At 39.9% G+C, this 19,467-nt stretch overlaps 1 long non-coding RNA gene across 1 annotated transcript; it reads right to left on the bottom strand.

Moving 5' to 3' along the window:
• Positions 1-799: 799 nt before the first annotated feature.
• LOC133369554 (uncharacterized) lies at positions 800-19,146 on the bottom strand. The gene is made up of 3 exons (XR_009758970.1): positions 19,109-19,146; positions 2,154-2,204; positions 800-956 (listed from the first exon to the last, which is right to left on the bottom strand). It is a non-coding gene; the product is annotated as an uncharacterized LOC133369554 (long non-coding RNA).
• Positions 19,147-19,467: the final 321 nt, after the last annotated feature.

The following is a 19,467-nucleotide window of genomic DNA, read 5'->3' as shown; positions in this document are numbered from 1 at the left end:
GAAGAAGAGCGGGATATAAATCAAATAATAAATAAAACAAATAAATAAGTACTCTGAGGAGTGCAGCCATGTAAAGAAGCACATGCTATTTACATTTCTGAAAAATACACTAATAGCTAAAAATATTGAGTATTTTTCAGGGGGGGAATGGGTTCCATGGCTAATTCTTAGCAATGTCAATAGATCCTATGCCCAAATTCATTCAAATGTACCAAACTATATAAAGGTTACTAGTCTTTTAGACTATTAAGTCTTCAGTCCCATGCATAATTAAATATAGAAGCTTACTTCTCAGTGGGTCTTACTTCTAAGTAGGTATACATAGGCTTAGGTTGTATGGCTGTGCTTGCAGTAGCACAAATCCATGCCTCTGTTTTACATAAGATGCACAATCAGTCAATATGATCTGCACTGGGCTTTGGATTGATTACACTACAGATGCCAACAAAGCACCTCCACTGTGCGATAAGCATTGTAGGTAGGTCTTATTTTTGCAACAGTGATTGCACTGCATCAGGAGTGGTGATGATGCAACATCCTGCCTGATATGAAATATGTACCACTTCAGCTATTCCTACTGCTTCCTGCTGTATGGAACCTGTAGCTGCCACAGAAATATCTAGAGCACATTTTCAGATGTAAGAACAGAAGTCAAGTGCTATGTGTGTTCTGTATCAATCCTGCGATGTTCGAGACTTCAAAGGCAACATGTCACATTAAACATCCAGACCATCATCAGCTTTGACTGATATCTAAAGGAATTTTAATAAGAAATGTATGAAACTACGAATTTGTACTGATGCAAAGATCTTGTCCTTTTTCAAACTGAAGGTGTAGTTATGCTGTAATACATTCTCTGTCCTCAGTTTCTGAGCTTTATATCATTTTCCTGCGTTATATATGAGTCAGGAAAGTGTCTTCTGGTTTTCCAGTTGTACAACAAATTGGTCTCGAACCTAATATGAAAAAGTTGTAGACATATGAAATTAATCACATGCTGTAACATAACTTATATAGTTTCTTCCCCCCCCCCCATTTTTTTCTTTTATTTTCAATTTGGAAACAGCATCTGATTTAATCCCTTATGTGCTCTTGCACATTTCAAAAATGAAGATGGTATTTGATGATTTCTGGATGGTTTAAGAGACTGAGTCTGCAATCCTATACACACTTAGCCTGGTTCTAGGAGTAAGCCCTACTGAACTCATTGGGACTTACTTCTAAGTAAATGTGCATAGGATTGCACTCTGAATCATAATTTTAAAGGAAACATAGCAATTACAAAAAAGCCTATTAAAAGTCCCTTAAAGAGCAAGAAATTGTGTTGTTTAAAGTATGTGAAAGCAAATATTAAAATAAAAATGCAGCTAAAGCATAGTCAGTAACAAACTTATATTATTACTAAGAATATTACTATCATCTCAGTCAGGGATACAGGACCTGTGGCCCTCTGGATGTTATTGTATTCCAACTCAAAGCCAGCATGGCCAATGGTCAGGGATAATGGAAGTTGGAGTCCACCAACATCTGGAGGGCCATAGGTTCCCCAACCCTATTCTTGATCAACAGAGCATGTTATAACATGCAATAAAAGTGCCATTCAGAGGGCACAATTCTGCAAAATAAGTAAATGAAATGAGTCATTCGGATAAAAAGTCTGATTATAAGCATATTTACATGAAGGTAGCTTCTACTGAGTTTAATGCAACATTTCTTAGTAATTTTGCTTAGGATTTCAGATTTATGCACACTTACCTGAGAGTAAACTCCATTGAATTCAGTGGATGTGTTTCTGAGAAGATACATATAGGATTGTGCTGTTAAGCATTTAATTGATCTCAGTAGGATTTTGCCAGATTGTGATGACAGTGCTTACATCTTTCTTTATGTAATGAAAGATACATTCTGATGAGTAGACTCGTTCACTCACTATAAGAGACAGACTACATAGGTGCCAAATTTCCGTTTTCTAACATAGCCTAATTACTTTAATTAAAAAGGAACATTTTTATTTTTCACTCTCCTTTGAAACTTGGGATATTAAGTTTGTTTTATAAGAGCAGACAGCACTCCAAACATTTCAATACATGGCAGGAAAGAAAATGATATCTGAGTATTACAAAATAGAAAAGAATGCTCTGAAAAGACTATACCTTCACAAAACTGTTGATCCACTCAGTCCTTGACCTTGAATCCACAAAATTCTTCAGCAGGAAAAAGCAAAGTGAAGAAAAAGACTTTAAAATAGATCATTGCCATTCACTTGACAGCAAATGACTTTAAAGGAAAGAGAAAAACAGGTAAGGAAAAATGAATCAACTAGTCTTATCCTGACATGAAACTAAAATACAAAGATATTTAAATTTATAAATGTATACATAAACATTTTTATTCTTTTCATTTTGCAGCCTGCCTCATCCCAAAGGGCCAGGACATGAACAATAATTGGTGGTGTTTATATAAGTATTATCTCTAAAATATTATGTTATCTTATATTATTTATATAAAAATCATCTAAAATGTAGAAACTCAGCCAAGACAAAACAGATGCTTAGGCCCTTTCTGTTCATAATTCTGGCCACCAAAAGCCGACCCAAATAAAATGCATTATTTATTTATTAATACATTCATTGGACAAAATGTATATGCCGCTTGATTATAATAAAACCTCTAAGCAGTTCACAAAATATATTAAAATTATCAATTAAAAACATTTAAAAACAAGTCATTAAAACATTTAAAAGAATTAAAATTAACAGTAACAGGAAGAAGAGACCATAACACATCAACTTCTATGTGTCTGAATAGGCTTGCCTAAACATGTAAAAGGTAAAGGTGTCCCCGCACTTATAGTGCGAGTCGTTTCCAACTCTTAGGGTGACGTCTTGCAACGTTTACTAGGCAGACCGTATATATGGGGTGGGTTTGCCAGTTCCTTCCCTGGCCTTTCTTTACCCCCCGCGTATGCTGGGTACTCATTTTACCGACCACAGATGGATGGAAGGCTGAGTGGACCTCAACCCCTTTTACTGGAGATTCGACTTCCTCCTTCTGTTAGAATCAAACTCCGGCCGTGAGCAGAGCTTCGGCTGCGTTACCGCCACTTACCACTCTGCACCACGAAGGGTCTGCCTAAACATGATGCACATGTTATACATGTACTCAGAAGCAAGTCTTACTGAGTTCAATGGATCTTAATCTCAGATAAATGAGGATAGGATTGCACGGATTAACTTCTGGAATAAACATGCTTAATATTTCTCTGCACAAGCAATGAAGCCTGGTTTCCATTTCTTCACGGCTGAATTCTGCACCATACATAGCATGGCTTTGTTTTGCTCTGCTGTGCAGCTAGCCCAAGGCTCACATTGATTAGATGTGCTTATATGGTGCATCCATATATGGCGAGATAGATATTCAAGAACCCTATGAGTACACGCTGTTAGACTTTTTGAAGGAGTAGAGAAGGCCTACTGTATGGTAGAAGAGTTAAGACATTATGTAAAATTAATTGCTCCTGCAGTATACTAAAGATATTCATGGCTGCTCCTTAAAAGATTATTTACACATTAACCAAAAATATCTGACAGTTCCAACTGCTGTTCAGAAGGGGGCCTGCAAGGACTGATTGGTCTGATACAGGGCAATTCATGTGCTCCCTGTCAGTCTGAAACATCCTCAACACAATATTTATTAATTATTGTTGCCTTCTTGGCCTTCTTGCTTGCAGTGAGTGATTTGGAACTTGAGGCTGTCTCAGCGTTTCCTCCTTCTTTATTGATTGATTGATTGATTGATTGCACTTGTATACCGCCCCATAGCCGAAGCTCTCTGGGCAGTTTACAGCAATCAGTCTAAGGTGGCAAAGTCCTTTGGTGAGGAATATCAAACTGAAAAAAGATCACAACCAGCCCCATTTGCAGCCCAGTGTTCCATTTGTTTCTGAACAACATATCTAGCAGCTTTTTAAAATTAGTTTTGGTTTAGTACATTTGATCTAGGAGACACTGAGCAGCCAGAAATGTTAAAACACCTGTGTTTTTGTGACACTGCAAGTTTGGAAGAATTTTGCTTTTAGTCCAGTATTACAATGCATCAGCATTTGACTTTTCCATGGCACCCCAGGGCATGAAAAGGACTGAGAAAGAGATGTTGTTGCTGACCATTGGCCACACTGGCTGGGACTGATAGGAGTAGGTGAGCGTCAACATCTGGAGAGCCACAGATTCCCCACCCCTGGCATATATCCTCCTCCATAAAACATATGTATTGTTTCTCAGTGGAAGCGAAATTGTATCAGTGCTGCCCATCTGATCTCTTGAATTCTATCAGTATTTTATCCTCAGACAAAGAATTAACGAAAAGAATGCTGGACCACAATTGGCCCGATAGTATAAAGACCCTTTTTGTACTGTGCATTACAAAACATTCAGCTGTATAGTCAGCTCAACTCAGGATTGATTACATGATTTGTAAAATCAGTCAATATTGGGCAATTACAAAACTTGGATGATGTATAGGTAGTTATGATTGTTATGACAAACAATCCTAGAGTTAATTCAAGACACCTGTTCACCACCACAATTCTTATACCATATCTTTAATTAGTTAATAGATTATGAAATTAGTTTTCTAGTGTGAATTATATTGGGAACCAATTTCATATTATTTGAATGATGGTTAATGATGCTTAGGAATACGGTAGTCCTAAATTCTCTCCATCTCATTCTCAACCCTTGCACCAAGGCTAGAAAATATCAGCAACACTAGATCGTTTAAATGTAGTGCAAAGAGAGGGGAGGGGGTTAGTTCTTGTAATTATGACACTGAATCTTAATCTGAAAACAAAAAGGCATCCTAGAGTACAGTAGTAACATATCAAACTAGCTTATGAAGATGAATACAAACACCTAAATATTTTCAGAACACAAGTCCAAAAAGTTCAGCTGCAATTACTTTTCAGACATAATTTTCTCTGATGAGTCCTCAGTGCCACAAGATCCATGGCCAAAGAATCCAGCAACCTGGAAGTGTTTTTATCCTAATTTAACCATAATATTCTGGACCATTTGCACCATCTGCTGCCCAGGTGTCAGTCGTGGAAGGAAGACAGGACAGATGGAGGCACTAGTCTAGAGGAAGACCTTTGGACACAAAGTTCTCATTCTGCTGAGGAACACTCATGAAAAGAAAGTTTACTAACCAGTAAAATATGAGCTTGCTAATGAAAACATGCACAATTATAGATCTCGATACTAGAAGAGGCTGAATTTTCATTATGTCTAGAATGAGACAAAGGCAGGTGAGCAAGGTGAAAGCGCATAAACCCAAGTTTTACATGCAGAAGATCTCAGGTTCAACCTCCAGCATCTCCAGGTAGGGCAAGGAATGTCCTCAGTATGAAACCCTAGGAAGCCACTGCCAGTCAGTATAGATAATACTGAGCTAGATAGACCAATATGGATAGGCAAATCTGTCAATTTATGTTTTTCTGAGTTTCTCATATTTCCAATGTTAAGTTCAGTTGTCCATATTTCCATATCAGTTGTAATCTAACCATCCTGCATATAGTAAGGTAAAGTGTGTATAAAATCCATAGATTAGTGAAAATAACATTAAAATGCATTATATTAGGGGGCAATACTTTGCAAAAAATGTATATTAGGCAAAATTTCATACAATCATGTGTTTATTAGGAGAAATTTTCATGAGGACTTTTAAAAATGCAAATTTATGCAAAGATGTGGAAAACTGAACTGTGACACCTGTTTCCCTTCATACACATGAATTAGGATCTTCTCCAGGCCCACAGCTACTGAAGTTAGGCAGGTTGCTACCAGAGAAAGAGAGTCTTCTCAGTAATGGTCTCCAAATTACAAGTTGTTATGCCTTAGTTGCCAAGCAAAGTTCATGCTTTTGTGACATTTAAGGCCCTTTTATTTGTAGCACAATCTTATGCATGTTTACCTAGAAGTAAGTTCATTTATTTCAGTGAGATTTACTCCCGGTAAGTGGATATAGAACTGCAATTGTGGCTGATTTTTTAAAATTAAGACCTGCTAGCTCTATTTATCTTGCTGATTGTTGTTTAGAATTATATTTTATTGTATTTTGATACTGTTATTGTGAGCTTCCTTGAGTCTACTATACACAGTGAAAGGTTGGATATAAATTCTAAAAAATAAATAATACTGACAAAGTTTTGCAAATGTTCATCAGGAAGAATAAGATGACAACTAGAGATACCATCCCTGCCCTTCCTAACATTATTGTATCTCTGCTTCTCTTGCAGTTTGTAAGCAGATGCAGTCCAACATTCACGCATATCAAAGACATTGTCACATTTTGCATTTGCAATCTATTCCCTTTTTTGTTTTGTTAGTGTTCTCCCTTGTACATGCTAATTACTGCAGCCCTCTGCCAACATGCGCTGAGCATATCCAGGCAGCCTCTTTCAAAGGGAAATGTCAAAGATTGAATTCAAATTAAGGAAGGCATTTCACTGTCTGCATATCCCATGAATAATATCATTTTCTAGAACTTTTCATGCTAAAAAGCTGATGTATAAACATGTATGTATAGCACACAGAGACGCACACAAGCATGCACATATATCCCCCCCTCTCAAACACAGACACTTCTCCTGAAGTCTAGTGCTACCCTTTCCCATTCATCTCGACCACTCCAAGAGTCACCTTGGAGGCAGCTAATTGAAGAACTCCCCAGCTTTCTGCTGTGCAATTCTAGGGATCAGCAAGAACTGGAGGTATCTACACTCTACATATGCAGATGTCTCCTGCATCAATCTGAGTGAGTATCTGCATGCAGCAGCTCCTCACAAGGACTGAATGACTTCTCCATGCAGTCAGCAAAAGAGCAAGGTGCAGTGACAAATCCTCCCATTTGTTTGGGAAACATCTACTCAGGAAAGATTTGCCATATGGAAACATATGCTATAGGGAATAATTTAAAAGCAGCCTTTGCATATCACTCATTTCATGTGTGCCAGTAAGAGAAGTGCAGTTAGCCTTTTCTTGCATGCCTTCCGCTTTCTTGTCTATTAAACAGGGTTCCTAATTATATTGATCAATCTGTTTGAAACTGGAAAAAATTAGAAACCATGAATTCAATCAAGTCTTCTCTCTGTTTACCACCACCTGGTTGCTTTATAGTGCCTTCAGAGAACTTGCCATCTAAATGTTTTACAGGGGGGAACACAACAGAAGGAGAAGGAAAGAAACAACAGAGAGAGAGAAAGGGAAGGGACAAAGGTAATAAGGGATGTATGTGTGAGCAAATGAAAGTTAAATATACTTAGACTCCATACTTCATTCTTCTCACTGGGCTAACTTTACTACAATTGTTTTTAAGGAAAGCTACTCAAATCCTAGGGATATAGCCATATTATTCTTTTGCAGCAAAACCAGGAAAGAGTCTAGAGGCACCTTAAAGCAGTGTCTGGAATGAACTAGTTCAGTCAAAAGAAGTTTACTGAACTAGTTCAAAAATCTCTCAATGACATAATTGCTAGGTGAACTAAAGGTGAATTAAGTTCATTTGGGGATAGACCTTTGATTTCTAGTTTATCTTCATGTTCATTTCTTCCTCCACCACCCAGACTCCTGGATTTCATTATATGAAAAAAGTAAGTCAATCAGACATCTATAAAGAAAATTAGAAACCAAAATGTGGAGACAATGTTTTAAGGCTTATTAGGCAGATACGGAGACACTGTTGTTGCTAAGGATGCTTAGTCACTTCCCATCACTGTTAGCCATCAAAAGGAAGACATGTAAAGCATTTCCTATAACATCACTGCTGAAGAGATTCCTACTCTTCCAACAGGAGCAGGTTGCAGTAAGAAGTATAGGTATAGGAACAAAGTGAATTATACCTTGTGCCTTTAACAGCTGTGTGGCTGGCACAAATTAAATAGGGTAGGCCTTTTCTACCATGGAAATACAAATATATGGATAGCTTCACCTCCTGACATTCTGTCTCTCAGACGTTTTATTACTTGCGAATAGGCCCTGATTTACTTTTGGACACTATATTTCAGCATATAACCTTGTAACATTCTGAATGCTGGGAGGAAATTGCTGAAGATGAACTTTTTATGAACTAAAAAGTTCATTTGGATTAACTTAAACTGAACTAGTTCATTTTGTGTGTCAGGGGTAGCTTTAACTGAACACATTTGTTGTTGTTACATGCCTTCAATTCGATTACGACTTATGGCGACCCTATGAATCAGCTACCTCTAGTAGCATCTGTCATGAACCACCCTGTTCAGATCTTGTAAGTTCAGGTCTGTGGCTTCCTTTATGGAATCAATCCATCTCTTGTTTGGTCTTCCTCTTTTTCGACTCCCTTCTGTTTTTCCCAGTATTATTGTCTTTTCTAGTGAATCATGTTTCTCATGATGTGTCCAGAGTATGATAACCTCAGTTTCATCATTTTAGCTTCTAGTGACAGTTCTGGTTTAATTTGTTCTGACACCCAATTATTTGTCTTTTTCGCAGTCCATGGTATGCACAAAGCTCTCCCCCAACACCACATTTCAAATGAGTTGATTTTTCTGTAATCCACTTTTTTTGGTGTCCAACTTTCCCATCCATCCATAGAGATCGGGAATACCATGGTCTGAATGATCCTGACTTTGGTGTTCAGTGATACATCTTTGCATTTGAGAACCTTTTCTAGTTCTCTCACAGCTGCCCTCCCCAGTCCTAGCCTTTTCATTTCTTGACTATTGTCTCCATTTTGGTTAATGACTGTGCCAAGGTATTGATAATTATTGACAAGTTCAATGTCCTCATTGTCAACTTTAAAGCTACATAAATCTTCTGTTGTCATTACTTTAGTCTTTTTTACGTTCAGCTGTAGTCCTGCTTTTGTGCTTTCCTCTTTAACTTTCATCAGCATTCATTTCAAATCATTACTGGTTTCTGCTAGTAGTATGGTATCATCTGCATATCTTAAATTATTGATATTTCTCCCTCCAATCTTCACACCTTCTTCATCTTGGTCCATGATATGTTCTGCATATAGATTGGACAAATGGGGTGATAAAATACACCCCTGTCTTACACCCCTTCCGATGGGGAACCAGTTGGTTGCTCCATATTCTATCCTTACAGTAGTCTCTTGTCCAGAGTATAGGTTGCGCATTGGGACAATCAGATGCCATGGTACCCCCGTTTCTTTTAAAGCATTCCATAGTTTTCCATGATCTACACAGTCAAGGGCTTTGCTGTAATCTATAAAGCACAGGGTGATTTTCTTCTGAAATCCCTTGCTCCGTTCCATTATCCAACGTATGTTTGTGATATGATCTCTGGTGCCTCTTCCCTTTCTAAATCCAGCTTGGACATCTGGTATTTCTTGCTCCATATATGGCAAGAGCCTTTGTTGTAGAATCTTGAGCATTATTTTACCTGCATGGGATATTAAGGCAATAGTTCAATAATTACTGCATTCCCTGGGATCCCTTTTCTTTGGAAAACTGAACACATAGACGTCAGTAAATGAGCCAAGGAATGTGCCCACTCCCCTCACCAATGTTCAGCTTTCATGGATATGCTGTATGAATCAACCCTCTGGACTACCTAAGGGCACCAACTGAGTTTATGGTTAAAAAAATGCAAAGAATGTCAGGCTAAGCACCTTTAGATCTCAAACCTGAAATTGCAACCAATGTAAGTTTGGGGATCTGAAGTCACTACTGCTCCTCATGAGATTTCCTAAGATCAATATCTTAGGATATTGTGTCTGTTCCAGGGAAATGTGGCGAGAAATAACTGCACCCCCTGTTGAGCACTAGACTGTGCAAACAGAGGCTGGGAATTATTTTGCATTTGTCTTTGGATTCTCGAGGAAGAAACCATGGTCCTGCTTGAACCATATCTCTTTCTTCCCAGCCCATTCTCATCTTAGATGCATGGAAGCATTCCTGCTGAGCAGCAGGATCAGAGAGACTGTATGAACCTATCTCCAGAATACCCCCTCTCAAGATCATGCGCTACCAGCAGCATAGGAGTACTGGTGCTATGTATGCTGCCACTCTCCTTCCTCTAATGTATGAAGGTAGCATATTACCTGGGTAGGGCTGTTAATATGATTATTTCCATGGCAGCAGTGTCCTGTCTTCGATCAGGCATATGTAACAGGATTTGTAGTTGAGAGCTATTTTACCAGCAAGCAGTTTCTGATACAATAAGCAATTTTCGTTCTGTGTAAGAATATTGATTATACCTCAAAGTAGCATCATTGCTGCCAAGAAAGGACAAAGAATGGCTCCAGTGGTATCCAAGTAGAGAAAAGACAGTCAGACAAGCCTGGAATTGATTGTGGAACAACCTTAATTATTTAGAACTGGCAACTTTTGAAATCATATTAGACTATCCTCCAACAAAGATAACAAGGGCAGGAAGGAAGGAAGGAAGAAATTACATGAGATTTTCTCTTCACAATGTTGCTTGAGCTCACAATAGTGGGTGTTGTGTGTTTTTTTTGCAGGACAAAATTAACCACATTCATAGTTTAGTTAGATAACCCAGCAGAGATGGTTTGTGTTTAAGGCCTTGTGCAGTGCAATCCTATGAATGTTCTGCTGAAACAAAGTTAAGTCCCACTGCATCCAGTTGGATTTATGCCCTTGAAACTGCACATAGGGTTGTGGTCACAGCGATATAAGCATGCTAGTGTAAGAACCTAATGCTAGTTGTCTGCCACATACCACTACAAGTGGTCTGTATGTCAGTTGGGACAGATACACTGTGGAATACCTTGAGAAGGAAATGCTCCAGGAAGTGCACATGTAAAATAAGTCCACAATTTACACTAGAAATGTAAAGTCCCAACCAAGGATTCTTCTCAAAGATTAATTTTTGTCGACAACTGAGTAGGTGCATTTGAAACAGTTCTTAAGTAAGTGGGAGATTCAAATGTCTGAATTCTAGCTACTCAGTACAGAACAAAATGATGATGTGACCACTTCACTGAAGCTCAGAATTAACCTATTAATTAATTAATAGGTGGGCCTCTCCTAAAGCACTCGTTATTTGGGGTAGGGCTATTCTGGATGTTAGAAGCGAAGACCTAGGAGCCAATGATGCATTGCCTGCAAATTACATAACATAGCCTCTATTTAAAACCTTCCACTTCTGTGCTACAAATTTTTCTCATTCAAAGTAGCTTTTATTTGAAAACAAAAATATAACATATGTTATGGTGCTGAGGCTGTTATAGCATGTGTAATGCATGGTTAGCCCCTGGAGCTTCTTGGATTCTGAGGCCCAATCAAGGACTAAGGCATTGGTCTGCATTAGGATGCAGGCTGAAATGCTTCAAGTTGGAGCTGTTTTCGTTCCATTTCCCCAGTCCATCAAGCATGTATGCAAAGGGCTGAACCAAAGTGCTGCATATATTTCACTGTAATTCTTTTTTACTTTACACATTTTGAGTACATGTTCCCAAGAGCCATTACCCTACATGTACAAGTAATGCTGCCTTAATATGTGCATTGAGCAGAAAATCTAAGCATATTTGTTTCCATGTAAAATGAAATAAAACTCCAGGTAAATATCACATACATTTGTCAATGCATTTGTCAATAATTATTAGTCAGTTTCCCTAGGCTATAAACCTGCCTGTCACTATCACCTTTGATTCAGGTTTACACTCCAGTGAATGGAGAACCAGAATCATGTTATACATGTTTTGATATGCCCTACGTTATCAGAAGATTATGCTAGGTCCGGTTTAAATAGGGCAAATTTTAGAAATGTGAATTTTGAGCCAATCTCGAAGACATTCTCCTCTTAGAAAAATACTGGTATATGTACTGTCATGTTTATGGTAAAATGTGACGCTCCTTTGGGACATCACAATAAAGCATTAGAAATAAAATCACTTCAATATCTATTTTGACCATCAGCCTTTGTTTACTCAGTATCCTTATCAAAATTAGGACAGTACAAATAAAGAAGCAGTTATGACATTTTCTCCCAAGAAAGAGAAGGAGAATACTGTCATCATTTAGGGCTCATCTACATGGTGGTTTACTCTGTGTTTGGTGCTATTCACATCTCCTTTTAATTTGTGTGGTTCACATGACATTACCGGCAAACAGAAGCTATCACACAGTTTCCCCCCTGTAAATCCATACTAACCCAATCCACTGATAATATGAAAAGGGAAGAAAAAAAGTCTTCAATCCGTATCTCTCGTGCTTGCAGATGCTTTGCTCCGATACTTTTATGTGAGTGTGTCAATCATTCCACTCTCAACACCTACTCTCTCATCTTCCCTTCTTTCATTTTGTTTCCTGTGGACTGACCAGCAACTTCTGGCTGCTCTCCTCCATTCTGCTGATCTTTTTTATGTTGCTGCAAATGGTGCCTTACTTTTCTTTCCCCCAAAACTTGTGTGGAAAAGCATAACACTACTCAAAGATTTATATTTCAGCTGCATTGTACCAGTGAAAATACAAATAATCACACTTCCGGGTTGGTTTGTTGTTGTTTTTAAATGAAACCTACTGCAGCTGGTAGAACACACTGAGCATGCTTGGTTACCCTGCAACCAGAGGGAGTAGAATGTTAAATTAGAGGGTGTGGTCATTAGAAAACTGCATGATTTATCCTTCCCCTCAGTGTGAATAGAAAATCCATTAGCAGCTGGCATTGAGCCCTTACTGAGGACGGTGAAAATAGAAGACAGAGGTAAAAACAGCTTATTTAATACAAAGTAATGCTCCTATGTGGATAGGCCCTTAATGTCAAAGATAAATGTGATTGCCAACTCACTTAAAAATGACTCTTTTTTTAGAGTTACCTTCCACAAATGGCAAACTTTCACAGTATGCATTTTATGGTGGTGTATAGAAAGGGCAAAAAGATATCAGAAACCTCAAGTGCAAGTTAATATTCTCAGTTTCACCTATTTGCTATAAATTTCCCATGGGGCTTTCAGCTTGTTCATTTCCTGCATTAAGTCATGCCTAACTTTGCTTTACATTTGGTTTTTATAATGAAAAACTATGGAAAACACACTAACCCATTTATAGTGCAAAAATGTAGTGCTTTCTTTGTCAATCCAGAATAGTTCATGCTTGTCCTCAACATGCTGCTTTCAATCTAGATTGATTCTAGATTCTGCCATCCGCAAGAGGTGTGTGTGGCTACTTGATACACATTTGAAAACCTTCCCCTTGATTAGGTTACCCACACCTTTTCCTCCCTGCACATGCCCCAAGTAAATGAAAAAGGAAGTAGTGCTTCCCATCTTGGTATACATTCACCCACAATATCATTGGGCAGGCATGGATACATACACACGCACACACATTGCCGGAATTGCCTAAATCTCCATTTCAAATGGACATACTGCTGGGTAATGTAGAATCAAATCTACAGTGAGCTTTTATGTTCAGAATGAAACCAATTTCTCAGGAAGTGCTTTTCGGGGGGGGGGAACGTGGAAGAGATCTCGATTGTGTGTGGACTACGTAGAAAAAATAAGTACTCAGTCTCCATTGATTCTAGAATAAAATGTATGTATGCAACAGCAGCAAAACCTACTTACTAGCAAGAGCGACCACTAAAATTTTGTTCTGCCAAGATATTTTCAGTATATTTTCACCGTTAAATCTCTTTCAAACTTCCTTCTTTCACCTTTTCCCTAAACTAAATTTAAAAAGACCCTGATCCAGGAAATTGTAGAGAAGATCTGTAGCTCAGTGGCAGAGCATATCCTTTGCATACAAAAGGTCCTAGGTTCAGTCCTTGGTATCTTCAGGTAGACATGGGGCAGTCGGTGTTGACAGTGCTGAGCTAGATGGACCAATGGTCTGACTCAGTATGGCATCTTCATGTTCCTAACTGGTTGTTTTAGATGCCCTTTTCTGTACTCTTTCCAGCTGTACAATATACTTTGAAATATGAAGCTACCTTAACTATAGACAGTATTTCAAATATGACTGCTCCCTAGTTTATATAATGGCATTATAGTATCGGCTGCAGTTATATTTTCAACCTTTTCCATTTTTACCTCACAATGTTTAATTTGGCTTTTTCACTGCTACAATATACAGAACTGATATTTTAAGTGAGCTTTATGACTGTACATCTACAATTCTACATTCTAACATGTGAGTAAGTCTCACTGACATGCAGAGGATTGCACTGTTAGATCTTTTTTCTTAGATAGCCCTAACACATTTAGAACCCACTGGTGTATATATGAAGGGGGTTTTTTGTACTAACATACTTCTATTTTTTTTGTCCTGTTAACTTATATTAAATTTCATTTAATATAATGAAAATAATGAGCCATTTTGTTGCCCATTGTGCCCCCCAGGTGCCCTCCAGCACCTTCTCCCTTAGGGTCCCATATGAAGGTTTGCCCTCATAAATATAAGAAGTTGTCTTTTATTAAGTCAGACCGTTGGTCTATCTAGCACTGTATTGTCAACCTCCACTGCCTGGTAAAAGCTCTCTTGGGTTTCAGACAGGAATCGTTAGCCCTACCTATAGATGTTATGTTATGGTTTATTTCTAGGCCGCCTTTTGGCCAAGAAGGCCCCCAAGGCGGCTTACACACAAATAGAAAAACACAAATACAAGATAGAAATAAAAACAATACAATTTACAAAAATTCAAGCCAACAAAATCCTAGCATTTCTAAAAAGCAGCAACAGCTAAAAACCAAAAGCATTCATCTTCCTGGTAAAGGACAGTCCCCAGCAAAATGTCACGAAGAGCAGGGGTGAGGGGGCAAAGCAGGAGGAAAACGCTTAGTGGAAAAACTTGCCCCTAGATGGTCCCAGCACAGTCTCACCCCTGCAGCAGATGCCAGAGATTTAACTTGGGATCTGCTGCGTAAAGTCCATGTGCTCTGTCACTAACAGCCCTCCCCTAGTGCCTGAAAACAATTATGGAGGGATAATTGTAACAGACAAGTGGCGGGTGAAGGATTTAGTACATCCTTCTCTCTCCATCTAGGAGTGGCTGGCAGGGCACTATGTTATGGGGTCAGCCTCCCAGCAGTGGCATCACTGCCATTTACCTCAACAGTGCAGCGGTAGAACAGGGTAGCGTGAGTTTGGGACAGCATGGGTGCATGAGTGGAAGCATAGGCTTGGCTCTGCCGGCATGCCCACACTGCCCTGACCTAGTCCTTGCACTGCCCCACCCTGCACTGTCCCAGTAAGTGGCAGCAATACCACTGCTGGGAGGCCAGCTCTGCTGTGCTGCGCCACCCCGCCAGTCACCCCTGCCTCCACCACTTCTTCTCAGAATGTTGTTCCCTCTCAAAGAAGCAATCATTGGGGTTTAAGGAGTCATTAGGCATGTAATGTGTCATTTTACCCTAAGAAGTCTTGAAGTTCAAGTGGTTCCCAGTGGAGAGGAGCATGGCAGCAGACTTGGGCTGTTGCGTTAGTTAGCTGATGGATAGCTGCATCAGATATCAAGCTAGGTGTAGGAAGGGGCAGTGCTCTTCTGAGCCAGGCGCTCCATTATACTTGGGAATTGCCAGTTGCAGTTGAGGGGCGAAATAAGACACTGACACATCAGCTTGGGTTAAACAAGGGCCACTTTATTAAATTACAGCAGACAAACCCAATTTTAAAGTGACCTGCAGAGGGAAAATCTAGGTGCTGGACTATCTATAAGCAAGTAGCTTGCCATACAGCTCTTGGGCGACCAGCCCCTGCCGGGGCAAGGGCAAGCCCATCTGCTTACCCCTTACCCCGGCCACACCTTGCAGGTGAGTAGGGGGGCCTTCCCACGTCATCCCCACCCGGGACCGTATAACCCCTGGGTAGATGAGGATAAGTTGGCCCCAGAGGCAGCCCATATCCTGCTCTAGAGCCGTAAAGCCCTGAGAGACAGGCCCTCCGGAACTGCCAATCACCTCCAAAGGTGCCTAAGGGGGCCACCTAGCTGTCCTTACCTATTTCCCTTCCCACACCTTCCCGCACCAGTGCTATAACAAAACTGCCCCATAGGGCATTAGCCTTCAATATATCAATTTTACCAAATTAGCCAAATCCACCTATTAATAACAACGCCCCCTAACCCGATTCCCTCCCCCTCCCATAGTGTGGAGCAGGCGAAAAACCTGCCCGCCAACGAGGGTGGGCAGGATAAAAATTCCTACTCGGCCCCGAAGCGACCCCTAGGCACACCATAAAAAAGGGAGGGTGGGGTGGGCGTCGCAATTCCAAAGAGGAATGTAGGAGGGGCAGCTGGGCTTAAATAAGTCCTCCAGCCTCGCCCCTCCCTTCAGCCAAGTCGCACTTGCATCATAGGTGCGACGTGCAACTTTGCCCCATTTAAAGATGGAGGCAGCAGCTTCGCCCCCATCTGCAATTATGCCCCGCCTGTCAGCTGTGCGGCGAGCGGGGCGTCATTTGCAGTTGAGGGGCAAAATAAGACACTGACACATCAGCTTGGGTTAAACAAGGGCCACTTTATTAAATTACAGCAGACAAACCCAATTTTAAAGTGACCTACAGAGGGAAAATCTAGGTGCGGGACTATCTATAAGCAAGTAGCTTGCCATACAGCTCTTGGGCGACCAGCCCCTGCTGGGGCAAGGGCAAGCCCATCTGCTTACCCCTTACCCTGACCACACCTTGTAGGTGAGTAGGGGGGCCTTTCCACGTCATCCCCACCCGGGACCATATAACCCCTGGGTAGATGAGGATAAGTTGGCCCCAGAGGCAGCCCATATCCTGCTCTAGAGCCGTAAAGCCCTGAGAGACAGGCCCTCCGGAACTGCCAATCACCTCCAAAGGTGCCTAAGGGGGCCACCTAGCTGTCCTTACCTATTTCCCTTCCCGCACCTTCCCGCCACAAAAAGGGGACAAATCTCTATTTAGTCCCCTTTTACCAATGTAGGAGGGGCAGCTGGGCTTAAATAAGTCCTCCAGCCACGCCCCTCCCTTCAGCCAAGTCGCACTTGCGTCATAGGTGCGATGTGCGACTTTGCCCCATTTAAAGATGGAGGCAGCAGCTTCGCCCCCATCTGCAATTATGCCCCGCCCGTCAGCTGTGCGGCGAGCGGGGCGTCATTTCTCATTGGTGGGGCAAACACCTCTCCAGTTACTTGAATAAATCAAATAGTCTACAAACAGATTGTTTATCCTTTCTTTAAATAGCCTGTCATTTGGTTATTGGAACATGCTGTTAATTGATAGCAACAAGGGAGACATTACAGTGCTTGCAGATAAATATTTAGAAGTTGGTTTCAAAATGCTTGACAAGGGCATCATGCATCATGCTGATATTACAAAAGGGGTTTCTTTTCCACAGTGAGCATTTCTCATTTGCTGCCTTTTGCAGAAGTTAGACACAATCAATAACACTTTGTAGTGTGATGCTACGGACTAAAGCATCAGGCTCTCCCTTGAAAAATGCATTGGAAATGGGTTATTTATCAATGGCACACATTTATGTACGTGACTCTAAAGTCCACCAAAGATTTCACCAACTTATTTGCCATACCTAGCAGATTAGGAGCCAAGTCCAGTATTTCACTGAAATAATGGGACCACAGAAAGTGAAAGGTGAGGAGAGAAAAGAAGTATGATCCCTTTTGACAAAATAAAAATCAATTTTGCTAGAAAGTCATACTTTAAAGCCTCATCTGGCAATACTTGGGCACACACCAAATGATTATTAATTCCATAGTGCACAGAAGAAGCATAGGCTCCAGAACCAGATTCCACCAATACTAACAAATGCATTTAAAAACCAGGACTCAAGTTTGGATTCCAGTAAAGAATATCTATATATACCTGAACATCAGTGAGATTCCAGTCACTTGAACTACTGATTTTCATGTTGTATCTCTGTTTTTACAATACTGTTTTATTCTTTTAATGGAGTACTTTTTGTATACTGACTATCATCATCATCATTATCATTATTAGTGGCTGGTGACACCAGGACCTGGGAGGAGAGTGCCAGGGATGTTGATGATATCATCAACAACAAGATGCTCATGATGCTAACATATTTATCCAACAACTAATACTTACTGTGCCATTATGATAGAGCAGTATACAACATAACAAAACAACAACACAGTTATATTCCACCCTTTTGTACTTGTCAAGAAGACAGATCCCTGCCCTGAGGAACTTCCAGTCTAAAATTCAACATAGAGGAAACAGCAAGGGAAAGGGATTCAATTCAGGATTCCCATTCTATATCCACTTAAATGAACAATGAGGCTTACTATTAAGTATAATGAATAAAATTATGTTAGTAATCACAGATAAGTCATACCTCTTCCTCAATATAATTAACCATTACATATATGATTCCTATGGAGAAAACAATAAATATTATGTTTTATATTAAGTTTCCTGGGTTTTATAAAAGCAGGATTTGCTTAACTCAAAATTTCTTCCCATTTTGACCAGCCTCACCCTCCTAAATACACAGGTCAAGACATTTCCCGCTCCCCACTCAAAATGAAATTGGGGCTGGAAGTATACAACAACTCCACACATGTCCTGCTAGTTAGTTTACCAATGCCAGGATGTCTGGGTTATCAACTGTTCTCCTGTTCTCTCATCACTCCACCCCCAACACAAAAGACGCAGTCCTGGGCTCAGAAAGAAAATAAACACCTGGGTCCTCTTCAAAGTATTGCTAAGTTTTTTGTTTTAATTAAAATAATTACAAGATTTTGCTCTTATCCCTAATGGAAGTAAATTATGTTGCATAAACAAAATATTAAATTTTCAAATACTTTAAATAAATAAAAATAATTTTAAAAGGCCCATCTGAGCCAGTACAACACCAGATCTCCACTACCACCCCATGATGGCAGTTTGCAACCAAAAAAGCACAGAGATGTGAGCAAATGGGAAGTAGTAACAGGGATAAAAAGGAATAGGTGGACACACTCTGTGGTGATGGTCCAATGAAACCATTCATGTTGCCCTGAAATAGTACTGGAAGGAGCAACTAACGCTCTGCTTTTGAAAATATAAGAGACATCAGTTATTCAGATGTGAACTGGAGTTTCCAAATTATGGGAATTCAGAACCATAAAAAACAAAACACCATGCACTACAAAAGTTTATTACCTAAAGGAAGTCTTGAGGTTGGAGAGACTGATTTCCTGTGAATAGAGAGAATATAGCATAGATAAAATATATCTAGGAGCTGTCATTCACATTTAATAAATATATTTACACTTTTAACAAATAAGTTGCTCTGGTATCATATGAAAAGACCCCGGAGGGAAGTATTTGTACTCTCCGGAGGGGAGGAAAACAGCTGAACAAATTGCTCTCTTGCTGGTCTTCTCCCGTGAAAGTTTCTGCTGGGAATTTCCCTCCTCTCTAACCTCAACCTGTATAGGAAATCATTAAAAGGAGAAGCCCCATAATTGTCCCAACTTATTTATTTATTTATATAGCCTGTCAAGTGAATTTTGCAGCAT

Source organism: Rhineura floridana, chromosome 1, assembly GCF_030035675.1.
Source record: "Rhineura floridana isolate rRhiFlo1 chromosome 1, rRhiFlo1.hap2, whole genome shotgun sequence".
Taxonomy (NCBI): domain Eukaryota; kingdom Metazoa; phylum Chordata; class Lepidosauria; order Squamata; family Rhineuridae; genus Rhineura; species Rhineura floridana.
The sequence above is the reverse complement of the archived record's forward strand: the minus strand, read 5'-3'. Positions and strand labels throughout refer to the sequence as shown.